The following is a 14,917-nucleotide window of genomic DNA, read 5'->3' on the forward strand; positions in this document are numbered from 1 at the left end:
GAGTTTAGAAGCCTGGAAAGTCTGGAGTTAACGGAAATGGGGCTTAGAAACTTCACACTGACTACTACAGTGTTTACAGCCACTTTCACAGTCAATCCAGAGTTTTAGATCTTTATAACTTCTAAACTCTGTAATGGTGACTTTGAAACTTAACAGTTCTGTTAGGCACAGACTGCAGCTTTGCATATTGTAATAGGCCACAGTGGCCAGAAGCTTAACTCTAGCCATTGAAAGCAGGGTCAAGTTAGAGCAGTTTTAAGGCCACTCTAACTGGCACATGGGATGAGGTCCAGTATAGACTGATTCCATGATTAAAGCAGGAGCAGGAAGGTCATTGATTAACCTCATATATTCCCCAGATTAATCTCTTCTGGCATAAAACCAAGTGTGCAAAATGTTAGCCCGAAGTGAACTGTAACAAAGTTGGAGGGAGCTTCAAGATCAGGCTGAGCAAGGAAACTGTCTTACAACTTTAATTATGGAGACACTACTATGGCTCCATATCCATCACTGCTTTTATCTTTCCATCCAAAGTGAAATTACCTCTGTGTGCTAAGGTTCCATTAGCCAGGATGGAAGTACTTTGGGGTCCTGAGTCACATGCTTGTGAGCATGTATTGTTTCAACGCCACACCCAGATTAGCCCTGGGAAGTTGACTGTCATTTCACTGGGGCTGAAATTCAAACCCTATAGAGGGCCATATTTTGAGGAAGAATAAGCCAGGTGGCAGAGGAGAGAATTTCACTCGTGTGTATTAATCAGGTCTGTTCATAGAACCAAGCATCAAAGATGTCACAGCCTGTATGTTGCTCTCACCATTCAAAAAATTTGCAGTATAGTGTCAAAAGTCTTAAGTGTTACTAATCCCAGTGTATAGAAGGCCAAGAGGATTCTAAACTCTGGGTCTCCAGGTATTCATAAAAGAATGCTGCCATTATGCCCCAGGTCTGTTCAAGGACTTCTTTTCTCTTACATTTTGTAAATGTCATTGAACAGCAGGACATAAAATATGCATCAGTTAGAAAAAAACCCCAAAAGTTAACATATCCAGTCATATCAACCTCAAATCTACATTGGATGTAAAGAGTAGCACAATTGAAAATGAGAGAAATTTTATTCAACCGATGTTGGAACCTATCCCAAAATTAGAAATTTACAGTACTGCAATGCCTTATTTTTTTTAAATCTAGTTATTTGTGGTAGATAAAATGAATGCTGCAAATATAAATGACTTATCTCAATTTTCCAATGCAAAAAAATGCAAATAAATTAGCATTAATGCAGCATTAAGGTGAAGAAAACAAGTACTCAAATGTCAGTACAAAACAAAAATTTAAGTTGTGCCAAAAATGTGACAACTTAACTAATGCACATTGCATGTAGAGCATCTATTAGCTACGAGAACAATATATTTTCAGGTTTCCATTTTACAAGGGATGCAAGAATGGAAAAAAATATATACTGTCAATGTGAAGAATAGATACAAGATTCCTGAATCTCAACATTCCACAATACTAGGTTTTTATATTTAAGGTTCCTGTTTTAAAAAATAAAGTACAAGAAGTATGTAGCTACTGTTTTCATGTAATTTCTTACATCCAATGGTATTTTAAGTTCTACATGTCTCCAGGCCTGCTATCTCTAACACATATTCTCAACAGACCTTATATACTTTGCTTCTTCAAAGAGGCCTGTAAGATTCTGTCAGTTACAGAATTACAAGTTCCACCTGCTTCAACACCACAGTAAGGCATTCTTAACTTAGGCATGTTTCAAAATATGTTCTATATTGCTGAAAGCCAACGACCATATGTATAATCAGAGGAACTAGGTTTAACCCAATGGGGATTGTTTTAACTGCTGTTTTCTCTAGAAGCAGCACTGTTTTATTATCCTTTGGCTTTATTTTAATAGTGTGTTTCAGTGGGACCTCTCACCACAGTAAGTTATTCCTGTTCATAAATGTTTGTGGGATCAGGTCCTAGGCTGATACTGTTATGCACTAAGTGAAACCTTGTTATGGGTTGAGTTGAATCCCATACTGAGAATGAGGGGTGTGAATTTACCCTTCAATCAACATAATTGTAAGCCTAAACCCCTGCCTAAGACAAAAAGTGTGCATGAATGCACCCAGGCTAACTGTATAGTTTTGGTAGGTGTGTGGGGGAGGCAAAACTGAGGACAGATAAGAATGGAAAGAGAAGGAGAAGCAAAAGAGCCAACCAGGAGAATGTAAACAGTGTTGTGACAGATTTTCGTTACCAATCTGCCTGGAGCGTCAGGTGATCAGGCTGATGCCACAGGATTATTTGGGGGAGGAGATGACGTAACACACCAAGTGTTTACATTTTAAAGCTTTAGTAATAAAATAATAAAATACATCAGAGTGTGCTGGGAACACTCCCACATCACTCAGTGGAAGAAAGAAAACATTAGATCCAAGCCCTAACCCACTTTCGTACTCACACACGTACTATCCAAAACTCAGGGTTGTGAGTTCTATCATTGAGGGGGGCCATTTAGGGAACTGGGGTATAAAATCTGTCTGGGGATTGTTGAGCAGGGGGTTGGCCTAGATGACCTCCTGAGGTTGCTTCCAACCCTGATATTCTATGATTCTATGACTGGCCAGGCCTGGGTGTAACGTAAGAGGGAGAGGGGTGGATGGGAGTTCTTGCTCTGGGCCCAGGTAGTCCAGGGAATCCGCTGTAATCTCCGAATTGCTCCAGCTCTCATGAGGGTTTTTAAGTTCTGGGCCCCTTTGGGGGTGTCATCATCCAGGGCCCTCTGTGCCTGGTGCTCTTTGTACCAGTCCCAATAGGCTTGCTGTGGCCTTCTCGGCTGCCAAAAACACACCGGCTCCAGAGAATTTGTTTTCCCTTCTGTTGGCCTTCACCGTCGCCACCTCATTCGCTCTGTTTTTGCTGCTATCTTTGCAGCTTTGCTCCACTTAGTTCTTCTCTTCTCACAACTGGGCAGCTGTAGATTTCTCGTCGAGCCCATGACCTTGGGCCGGGGCCAGCGTCTTATCTTCACATGGAACTAGCTAAAGTGCCGAGCTAACCCGTTCTCTGCTTTTTTCTTTCTTCCCCCCCACCACTTTGGCCTCTCGTACTCCTGCAAAGGAATCTTCCATACCCCACTCACACACCTTTGACCCTCCCCAAAATGCTTTGCGATGCTTGCAACAGCGTTAGCCACATACAATGCTGATCTGCCTTCCCCGGGGACTCCCTGAGGGAGGGGGCCATTGGGGTGTGACAGTGTCACCCTGGAAAAAGCTAATGAGAGAGCTTTTGGGTCTGTGGCTGGCTAAAGAGGATTGGGGGCTGTAAGCAAAGAAACTGCTGTTTTTGCTTGGTTCCTTCTGCATTCAGAGACACCAGACTTGGTGGTAGATTCCTTGTAAATGAAGAAGATGGCATCAAATCAAATACCAGATTCCCTCAATTTCTACTTTCAACTGGAACATCCCCAGGGCTTAGAACAGTTGCTCAGGTTGAAAAGGGGTAACAATACTAATAAGTAGGTGTAACTGGTTTCAGATACTTTGATTTAAATGCATTTGTAATTATAAATATATTTCTATTTTTAAACCTCATACATGTTATTAAGAGCTTAAGGCAGGGGTAAATCAATTATTCTTTCGTCAAGGTCCAAATTTCTTGGTCGAGGTATAGTCACGATCCAGACTCTAGAGAAAAGAATACAAAACAATAATAAACATGAGAATAATAAGTAAATAAAAAGATTTAATGGTCTGTTCAAAGGTATCTGGCAGTCTGGATTTGGTTCACAGTCTGCCTATTGATTACCCCTGGCTTAAGGGCTCAATCAGGCTTTGTCAGGAGCCTTCAATAAGGAGAAGGGCATTGTTCCCCTCCTCTTTGTGGGAAATATCCTGCACCAGGTCTATACAGTGCTAGAGGCTAGCCAGCACATTGGACTGCCAGAGCCAAGAGTCTACCCACTCCCACCCCTTTGAGTACATCTACACTGCAGCTGGCGGTATAGTTTCCAGCTCGGGTAGATGTACATGCACGAGCTTTGATTGAGCCAGCGTGCTGAAAATGTCAGTGTGACCACAGGGGCACAAGCAATGTACCTGGGATGTAGGCCAACATTGTAGTCGTGGCTAGCCTGAGCCACCACTAGTGCAGCCAGTGTAAAGCTAGCACATGTTCATCTACCCAAGCTGGAAATTACATCTCTGGCTGCAGTGTATATAAGGACATAAGAATAGCCATACTGGGTTGGACTAATTGTCCACCTAGCCCAGTATCCGGTCTTCCTCCAGTGGTCAGTGCCAGGTGCTTCAGAGTGAATGAACAGAACAGGGTGATTATTGGGCGATGCATCCCTTGTCATCCAGTCCCAGCTTCTGGCAGTCAGAGGTTTAGGGAGACCCAGAGTATGGGGTTGATCCCTGACCATCATGTTGGACCTATACACTGTGAATTAAGTACTTGTGTGTATATGGCAGGAAGAGGAATAGGAAGGGATGTAGTAGCCCACAGATGCTGCTCTCCAACCCACATATTCTGGATAGCCAGCATAAAAGAGTAATAGGGTGCTTCACACAACACACAATCGCCCTGTGGAACTCCCATGCAAGGTCAAGCAAACTAGGCCAGTCTGCCTCCATGTTGTTAAACAGTTTTGTTTTTGAATTGCAACAAAGGTGGCTCCTCAGCACAATTTTACCACAGGCTGGCAGTCACACAGGGTTTGTAACACTGACCTGTAATGTGAGTCTGTGATTGTGTTGCAAGGGCTGAACTCAGTGGGACTGCTGTGACAGCCTTAAGGCAAGACACCCATTGGCCCCTCTGGGTTGGCTTCTCCATGGTGCTGTGCTGTTCACATAGCTCTTGTGTGTATGTAGCTCTTTATACACATTATTTCTTAATCCTTTGCATCACTGCTACTTTGCTCACTGCATCCTGAAGTTCTAAGTCCCCTTTTCTGTTTACCAATCAGAACACTGGCCAGACACAAAAACAACCCATCTACGTGTCCATTTGATTGAAACAAAATTTGGCTGCTGCCTAATGGCTTGCTCAGGAAGTGTTTGGGTTGCATTAGAATGAAGGGACTAAAGAAAGTTTCTGAGCTGCATTCAGAAACTTATGTGAAACATGAAGTACTGTAGTGAATGGCATCAAATCTGTATACTACTTCAGAGCAGAAGCTGTCAGGAAGCAATTTTATCTCCAACATCTACTAAATTATTTTATTCCCAGCTCATGCGGGTTTAAATCACATATTCTGCATTTTTAAGCTATTTTACATTCAGATGAGAGACAAGACTCAAACAGTCAAGGTAAAAAATAAAGGATCTATTTCAAGAGATAGGAACATCTGTGTGCAGAAACCTCTAGCATTTTTCTATTTTTAAATTTTGAGGTACACAGGATTTTTTCAAGTTTCATTAAATATTTTCTCCTTAATTTAAAACATTATTTTACAATGCCCATTTAATTTTTAAAATAGGAACCATTTCCTCACCTGTTGTAAAGTGGCTTATATTTGCTGAAAATCTGGCCAAATGTGTATTTTTAATAGTATTGAAGCTCTTACTATGGAGAAAAAGACTCTTGTTTGAAAGTTAGTAATCCTTCTGCTTCTGGGACTACCAAGGAAATAAAATAATAAACAAACTCCACCACCCCAGGACCTCCTCACTCACATTCTGCAAGAGAGAAAGGACGCTTGTACTTCCAGAGTTCCAACCTCTGCCCTCAGTCAGAAATCCAGGATCTCTGTATGGATTCTAGGTTTGGTAAAACAAATTGTCCCATTGCTACATATTTCTCAGAGTTATTGTTTTTGACTTTCAAACAAAAAGTATAAAATAATAAATCCTTGGATGTCCAGCCTTGGTATCTCTGGTAACTCGGTGGGAAAAAGACATAAAAACTCTAATGTGTGCCATGGTTTGGCATAAAATGCTCTTTAGTCATGATCTCTTTTATATTCTCCTAAAAGTCGCACACGCACAGAAAATTATTTTGATACCAGTTCTGTTGATTTAATATAAAAAGGCGAAACAGATACACAAAAGAGTCATTCAGACTGCTGTATCATGTTAGTGAAGCCTAACTCAGCAAAAGACTTTCCTAATATTTGTATAATCCCTACCCATGGCATTATTAAAATGGCCATAAAAAGACCCAGCTCTATTACACGTTATACATACTCCTTGGAACAGAAAAAAACCACAATACCTTGGATTGAGGTACATTGAATTTCTGTTATTTGCTTAGACAGATTCTATTCTTTAATGTACTGAAATGACACACTAAACTTAAAACAGCTAAATAACTTGACATGCTCTTCCTTGGCAGGATTATAGATTTGTGTGATTGGAGCAGAGAGAGGAGAGATAAAAAAAACAACAACACAAAATGGAAAAGGATTGAAGAAGAAGATGCCTTGATAATTTTATTTCCCACCCCTCTGTTCTACAACTAGCTTCCCACACTTCTGTACTGTGCTAAAAATCTTAGAATCAGTTGTTTCCCACCTTGCATCATTTACTGCAAGATGTATCCTAGGGCCACAAGTAGATATTTTGAAAGGGCCTCAGAGCAGTCTGCATCCAAAGCTTGGTCCTGATTCACTTGCTCATCTTATTGATATCCACAGCAATACATGTTTAATTAAATCAGCCAGAAGGCAATTCCTTATATTTTCATTTTTTAAATTATAGAAGCACAACCTGCAAGTGCTCTATTCACTCTGGTGCCATCACATTCTGAAATGTCTCAGGGTATGTCTACACTACAAGAGTAGTTCGATTCTACTTAAATTGAATTTGTGGAACCGATATTACAAAGTCGAACATGTGTATCCACACTAAGGACAGTAATTCGACTTTGTGAGTCCACACTAATGGGGCAAGCGTCGACATTGGAAGCGGTGCACTGTGGGCAGCTATCCCACAGTTTCCGCAGTCCCCGCTGCCCATTGGAATTCTGGATCGAGCCCCCAATGCCTGCTGGGGAAAAAAATGTGTCGATGGTGGTTTTGGGTAACTGTCGTCATTCAACCGTCACTCCCGCCCTCCCTCCCTGAAAGCGCTGGCGGGCAATCAGTTCGCGCACTTTTCTGGTGAGTGACAGTGCGGACGCCACAGCACTGCAAGCATGGAGTCCGCTGCGATAATCACTGCAGTTATGGCCATTGTCAACACCTCGCACCTTATCGTCCACCTTTTTCAGAGGCAGATGCTGAGAAACCGGGCGAGGAGGCTACGGCAGCGCAGTGAGGACATTAAGTCTGAGAGTGGCACAGACCTCTCACAAACCACGGGACCCTGTGCCGTGAATATCATGGTGGCAATGGGTCATGTTGATGCTGTGGAACGGCGATTCTAGAACCGGGAAACAAGCATGGACTGGTGGGACTGCATAGTACTGCAGGTCTGGGATGAATCACAGTGGCTGCGAAACTTTCGTATGCATAAGGGAACTTTCCTGGAACTTTGTGAGTTGCTGTCCCCTGCCCTGAAGCGCAAGGACACCCGGATGCGAGCAACCCTGACTGTCCAGAAGCGAGTGGCCATAGCCCTCTGGAAGCTTGCAACGCCAGACAGCTACCGGTCAGTCGCGAACCACTTTGGCATAGGCAAATCTACCGTAGGGGTTGTTGTGATACAAGTAGCCTACGCAATCGTTGAGCTACTGCTGTCAAAGGTAGTGACCCTGGGAAACGTGCAAGTCATCATAGATGGCTTCGCTGTGATGGGATTCCCAAACTGCGGTGGGGCTATAGATGGAACTCACATCCCTATCCTAGGACCGGACCACCAGGCCAACCAGTACATTAACAGAAAGGGCTACTTTTCAATGGTGCTGCAAGCACTGGTGAACCATAGGGGATGTTTTACAAACATCAACGTCAGATGGCCGGGCAAGGTTCATGACGCTCGTGTTTTCAGGAACTCTGGTCTGTTTATACGGCTGCAGGAAGGTATTTACTTCCCGGACCAGAAAATAACTGTTGGGGATGTGGAGATGCCTATAGTGATCCTCAGGGACCCAGCCTACCCGCTAATGCCCTGGCTCATGAAGGCCGCCCTGGACAGTGAAAAAGAACTCTTCAATTACCGTCTGAGCAAGTGCAGAATGGTGGTGGAGTGTGCTTTTGGACGTCTCAAGGGGAGATGGAGAAGCTTACTGACTCGCTCTGATCTCAGCGAAACCAATATCCCCACTGTTATTGCAGCTTGCTGTATGCTCTACAATCTCTGTGAGAGCAAGGGGGAGACCTTTATGGCGGGGTGGGAGGTTGAGGCAAATAGCCTGGCCCAGCCAGACAGCCGTGCGATTAGAAGAGCCCAGCGTGATGCGCTGTGCATCCGGGAGGCTTTGAAAGCTAGGTTCCCCAGTGAGCAGGGTAATCTGTGACTATTAAGTTTGTTTAAAGAGAAGCTGAACTTGCCACCGTTTCTTTACCCAGTTAATGTTCATTATCCTCTCCAGTTACATACCCTGTTCACCCCGTTCCCCCCCTTCCAACACACGTTTAAAAATAAAATAAATGGAACTTTGTAAATGAACACCGTTTTCTTTACTATGGATTTCGCGGTAAAGTGTTGAAACTGGGACGCAGACTGTGGTGGGGAGCGGGTGTAGTGATGGAAAGAATGCTTCTAAACTCGAGGAATGACAGGCTCCTGCTCCTAGAGCGGTCCGCAGTGGTGGACTGGTTGTTTCAATGGAGCCTGCCACCCCTCCTTTTCGGGACTCTGTGTGTGGGGGCTATTTGACTTTGTGGCTGGGGAGGACGGTTACAGATCCCTTGCTGCGTCGCTCTGTGATCCAGGATAAGGACCGCTGCATAAGATCTCTAACGGCCCTCCCCGCCACAAAGTCACATAGCCCGCCCCCACACAGAGAACATGAAAACCACCTCCCAGACTGACCAGGGTGCCTAGTGACTGCAATGTGTGTGTGACTTTCTGCTGAACCTGCCCCCGTGTCTGTACCCTAGTAAAGGTGACTGTCCTCTCCACTTACCAACCCCCTTCCCCACCCTTCAAACACACTCTCCCCTAAAAGAACATGATGGAAACAGTAATTAACAGAAACGTATTTTTTATTAGTAACTACACAGTTAGGGGATGAAACTGGGACGGGGGCTTGGTTGAGGCGGGAAGGAAAGGACTTATCAAATTTTTGGGAATGAGAGCCTTCTGGTACTTGAGCTGTCTGCAGGGGTGGAGTGACAGTTTTCACGGCCCCTGCCGCCCCTCCTTCTTGGGACTTTGGGTGAGGGGGGGATGGGAGTTTGTGGCGGGGGAGGGCAGTTAGAGATAGACGGCAGCAAGGCTCTGTCCTCCTGCCTCCGGTCCTACAGAACATCCACAAGGCGCCGGAGTGTGTCCGTTTGCTCCCTCATTAGTATCCAAGCAGCATTTGAGTCGCCTGCTGGTCTTCCTGCTGCCACCTCTCCTCCCGTTCGCTGTGTGCTCGCTGGTATTGCGACATGTTCTCCCTCCACTGGGTCTGCTGGGCCACCTCGGCTCGGGAGCAGCCCATAAGTTCTGAGAACATGTCGTCCCGTGCCCTTTTCTTTCTCCGCCTAATCTGCGCCAGCCTCTGGGAGGGGGATGCCGGGGTAGGTCGGGAGACAGTCGCAGCTGTGGGATGGGAAAAAGGGAGTGAATTCCTCACAAAGATACATTTTTGTGAACAATGAATATAGTCTTTCTCTGTGAACAAGACCATGCACAGCACCTATCACATGCGTACTCAGGACAAGGTCGAATTTTCAGCCTTCGCATTCAGTGCCTGGGGTCTTGCAGTGGAGATCAGACAAGCGGGGCAGGACAGTTTCCTACCACGGAGGACACAATAAGGCCGTTCTCCCCAGGAACCTCATGCAAGGGCTTTCCATTTACCTCCAGGAGAGCTTCGTGGAGATGTCCCATGAGGATTTCAGCTCTATCCCAGACATATAGACCTTCTTTTCCAGTAGCTGCACTGGAAAGGACTAAAAAGTAGAGCGCCTAGGGCAAACTAATCATGATAAACGAGACATTGTTAGATTCTTTTGCAGTAGTTGCACTGCCAAGCACTGAAACGTTAAGCGCCTAGGGGAAACTAATCATGAAAAACCCATTGTTAATATTCCTGTTCTGTTCAAAATAAATGTTTACATGTTTAAAACACTTACTGACTGATCCTTCCCCTGATTCAGGGTCCGGGTTAACGCCTGGGGAGGGTTGGTAGGGGATCTCCGTGAGGGTGATTAAGAGATCCTGGCTGTTGGGGCAATCAGCGTTGTAAGCGCTGTCGACTGCCTCGTCCTCCTCATCTCCTTTCTCATCTTCCCTGTCCGCTAACATCTCCGAGGAAGCGGCCGTCGACAATATCCCATCCTCAGAGTCCACGGTCAGTGGTGGTGGCCGCACCTAGAATGGAATGCAGTGGCTCGTAGAAACGGCATGTCTGGAGCTGGGATCCGGAGTGTCCGTTTGACTCTTCGGTCTTCTGGTACCCTTGTCTCAGCTCCTTGATTTTCACGTGGCACTGCGTTGCATCCCGGGGCTGTATCCTCTCTCTGTTATGGCTTTTGAGATCTTCTCGTAGATCTTCGCATTCCGTTTCTTGGAGCGCAGCTCCGAAAGCACGGACTCATTGCCCCACACAGCGATCAGATCCAAGACTTCCCGATCAGTCCATGCTGGAGCTCTTTTTCTATTCTGAGATTGCATGGTCACCTCTGCTGGAGAGCTCTGCATCGTTGCCAGTGCTGCTGAGCTCACCACGATGTCCAAACAGGAAATGAGATTCAAACTGCCGAGACAGGAAAAGGAATTCAAATTTTCCCGGGGCTTTTCCTGTGTGGCTGGTCAGAGCATTCGAGCTCGGACTGCTTTCCAGAGCGTCAACAGAGTGGTGCACTGTGGGATAGCTCCCGGAGCTATTAGCGTTGAATTCCATCCACACCTACCCTAATTCGACATGGCCATGTCAAATTTAGCGCTACTCCCCTCGTCGGGGAGGAGTACAGAAATCGAATTTAAGAGACCTCTATGTCGAACTAAATAGTTGTGTGGACGGTGCAGGGTTAATTCGCTTTAACGCTGCTAAATTCAACATAACCTCCTAGTGTAGACCAGGCCTCAGATAATGCAGGTCAGTGGATTATGGGGGAATCTGAAAGCCTATTATGTTTGTTATAGGAGATCAGATGCACGTTCAGTACTTCATTAAGAACAAGTAATCCCAAAAGACATGAAGTTACCTGAAATCGTTATGCACCAGAATTTGTATCTGTATCGTCAAATAATATACATATAGTCCAGAGCCATGAAACATCTTGTAATTATCATACATTTTACTAGAAATGTGAAATAGGAACAGAGGATTCTTACCATATCTTATAGATGAAATGCCTGTTCTGTTTCCCTTTTGGTAACAAAGGTTCTAATTGGCAGACTGAAATACGTAACAACAGTCCTGTAGCCTGTCGGATATAAATGTGTGTTCTACAGAATGTCAAAATGCTTCAAATATTCTTCCCCACAGCAAAGGTATGGAGCTGAAGATAGAGGCAGATGGAGAACTCCAGTGACTTAGGTATGGAAACTTTGGAACAAAATAGGAAGACTACTAGTATTTAATATTACATAGAATGTTTTCCAATTCACAGCTATTTAAAAAGTGTTGGCATGCATGTTCCAAAGGACTTTTGGGAGCTGTGCTGGGAAGTGAATACCAAAACAAATTATGAACTTTGGTCTTGTCTGCATCAGATCTCAAACATTTTGTGGTTAACTCATCACTATTTATGTTTTAATTCTCCTCCATCACCTTCCCTCCCCAAACCTGAATCACCTGATAACATTTGCGTTATTCAATTTATATTTTAGTACATCTTCCATCTGGAATCTCACTTAGCCAGGCTCCAGACAAAGTTTCATAAATTATTATTTTTTTCCAAAATAGGACACAAAATTAATTCCCAGATTTCCAGATCCATGGAGTATATTTGCATTTTGGACTGGACAATACATGAAGTTTCAACAATGCCATCTATTGGGAACTCTCTTTCACATAAAGCTAGGCAAAATTTTTCAACTGAAGTTAAGCCATAGTGTCCAAATCACCACATCCTTACTATCTATCTATCTATATATAAAGGGCAAGAGGCCACATCTTCCAGTTAACACATTAAAGCATCCAGGCATGAATCAATTTGGTCTTTTACATTTGTTTCTCTGTAGGCTTATGCCTTTATTAGAGTGCATTGGAACACAGAATTTGCCATAGTGGATCAGACTACTGGACCATCAAATCCAGCATTATGCCTCTGGCACTGGCCAATCCTAGATTGCTTCAGGCGAAGCCAAAATTTGCATTATGAACCACGCCAATTATACAATGCTCTAGGGAGGAATGAAGACAGACAGGCATAGAAAACATGGTATTCTTCTCCCCAAATCCCTGTCTTCCAATTCCATTGGGTGCTCAGATTCAGTTGTAATTAGGCAACCTGAAGGCCAGTCATTTCTTCCAAGAGAAAGCCTTCAGATGGGCCAGAAATCTTTGTGTGTTGCAATTTGTAGAATTTCTATCATCTGTGTGGCTGGAGGAGAGATTACCCCCCGCAGAAGATTCAGAGGGTGCTACCTCCAATACCTATGTTTCTCCTGACCTCCATAAAGAAAGCTCATGCATCTCAGTACATCCATGGAGGGCTAGGGTATTCATGCACATGCCCAGTGTCTACCCACCATTCCCTTGCTTCCTCAGTCTCCACAGCATCACATCTCCTTCAGAAGCCATTTCCAAAAGGTTCCATACTTATGGCATTTCCCAAGCCCCACTTCAGAGTGCAGGGGGAGAACCCACCTAAGATAATGGATGTGAAAGTCAACCCCATTATACATGTGAAACTCCACACAGGATTGCTACCTTTTCCAGCATCATATTCCTCCAATCACCGAGACCCATTCCTCCCTACACAGTCCCAATATGGCAGTGCCCCCAACGTATGGAGAGGGTTTATATTCAGCCAGTTTGGGAAGAGTGGACAATGCTATATTAATTACTTACTTTAAATGTATTTATTCTGATTGGTTTAAAAATGTGCCCATCCATTGCTCTGAGCACAGTAAAATATCTTTAAAAAAACTACAAATCTTACGAGTGAAATCAGACATTGCTTTGTGCCCAGTCATCCCTTCAAAATGAACTGAAATCACCGCTGACTCCTACCTTGGCTCCCTAAACCCTCTACCCTTACTAATTCACGCAATCAGAAAGCTTAGAACAACAGACACCCACCATAACCACTTACATGTGTCAATTACTGGGCACAATGAGCATTTAACTTTTTTTTTTTTTTTAAAGGAGTGACGTTGGAAGCTAGATCAGTGACCTAAAGTCCCTAAGACACACATGGACACTCAATCATACCATCCCACCCTCTTTCACATTCTGTGTTCAGATATCCCCTATTATTTCCCCCCTTTTTCCTACTTTCAAGACTATCTTAATTCTTTCCCCAAATTGCCTTTAAGAGTATCAGAACATTGCTATAAATCTTCTCCTGACATTTTCATTCCAGTGTCTAGAACAAAAGAGGTTTAGAGAAATTTTGAAAAGTCTCAACTAAACATCCACATTTTTGGATGCATATATGCACAACAACTGAGATTTTAAAAAATGACTAGTATTTGGGGAAAAAAATCTTAATTTCAGAAAGCACTGTGCACTTCATCTCTGGAAATCATGCTCCTTCAAGGTATGCCAAGCTGGGCAACCAAAATTAATAGTCATGTTTAAAATCTTGGCCTAAGCATTAAAAGATTCATCTATCCCTCCAACTGAGTCATCTAATCCACAACAGGGACAGACATTTGAGCTTCACTTTCAAAAGCCTAACCCATAATTTTGTCGTATTACTCAAACATCCTTTAAGCAATTTCACAGAAAGTTCACTGAAAATCAAATTAAACTTAATCAACACTTCATTGTTTTTTTAAAAAGCCAGGAGAATGTTGCCATTTTGGCAGGTAAGGACATAGGAATGAAGTTAAGTAGGTTGAGTTGTGACAAATGGAAACTAAAGTTTGTCCACATTCAGAAACAATATACAATTAAACATAGTGCCCTAACATGCTCTAGTCCAGGGGAATATTTTCCTAAAATGGTGCAGCCACCTTGGGGAATCTCTGAGGAAAATTATGATGCTATGCCAGGGCTTAGGAAAGAACAGTGTTTGAACATGTTTGGTTCCACCCATTCTAGCTGACCTAATCCGTTGCGAAAGCAGCGGCCACGTTTAAGCTTTGTTTTAATGACAGCTGATCAAAATAAATTGAAAATTGAAATTTCAGATTGAAAAAATAGGTCAAAAAAGTTTTGCAAAAAATAAATCCTATTTTCTTTTACCAGCTACAGAGTTGATATTTAAAATAAATAAAAATAATTTTTAAAAAAATCCATAAAGAAAGGGACTAAACTTCCATGAAACTTCTGACCCATTTTTTCAGCCAGGTCTGGATTTTAATAGACCTTTAAAATAAAGCTCCATTCTGAGTTCAAATGGGACCTAAACAAAAAGGGAACAAAAATTCTTGGGGTTCTTCTACTCCCCCATTAAATAAACCAAAGGAACAACTCAGCGGACAGCGTAGGTTGTGTTCAATGGCTTAATATCATATGAACAAAAGAGACACAACATCAATGACTTCTTAAAGTCCTGCTTCTGCCATGCCATGTGGACTGTATATAAAAACTAGGGCTGGTAAAAAAAAATTCCATCAAAACTTTTCTTTGATGGGGAAAATTGGGTTTTTGACAAAATGAAAAATGCCATTGAAATTGTCTGCTTTCCTTGACTTTTGTTGTCATTATTATTTGTTGGAAGATTGAAAACCCAAAATTGATTTGTTTT

Source organism: Trachemys scripta, chromosome 7 (genome assembly GCF_013100865.1).
Source record: "Trachemys scripta elegans isolate TJP31775 chromosome 7, CAS_Tse_1.0, whole genome shotgun sequence".
Lineage (NCBI taxonomy): Eukaryota > Metazoa > Chordata > Testudines > Emydidae > Trachemys > Trachemys scripta.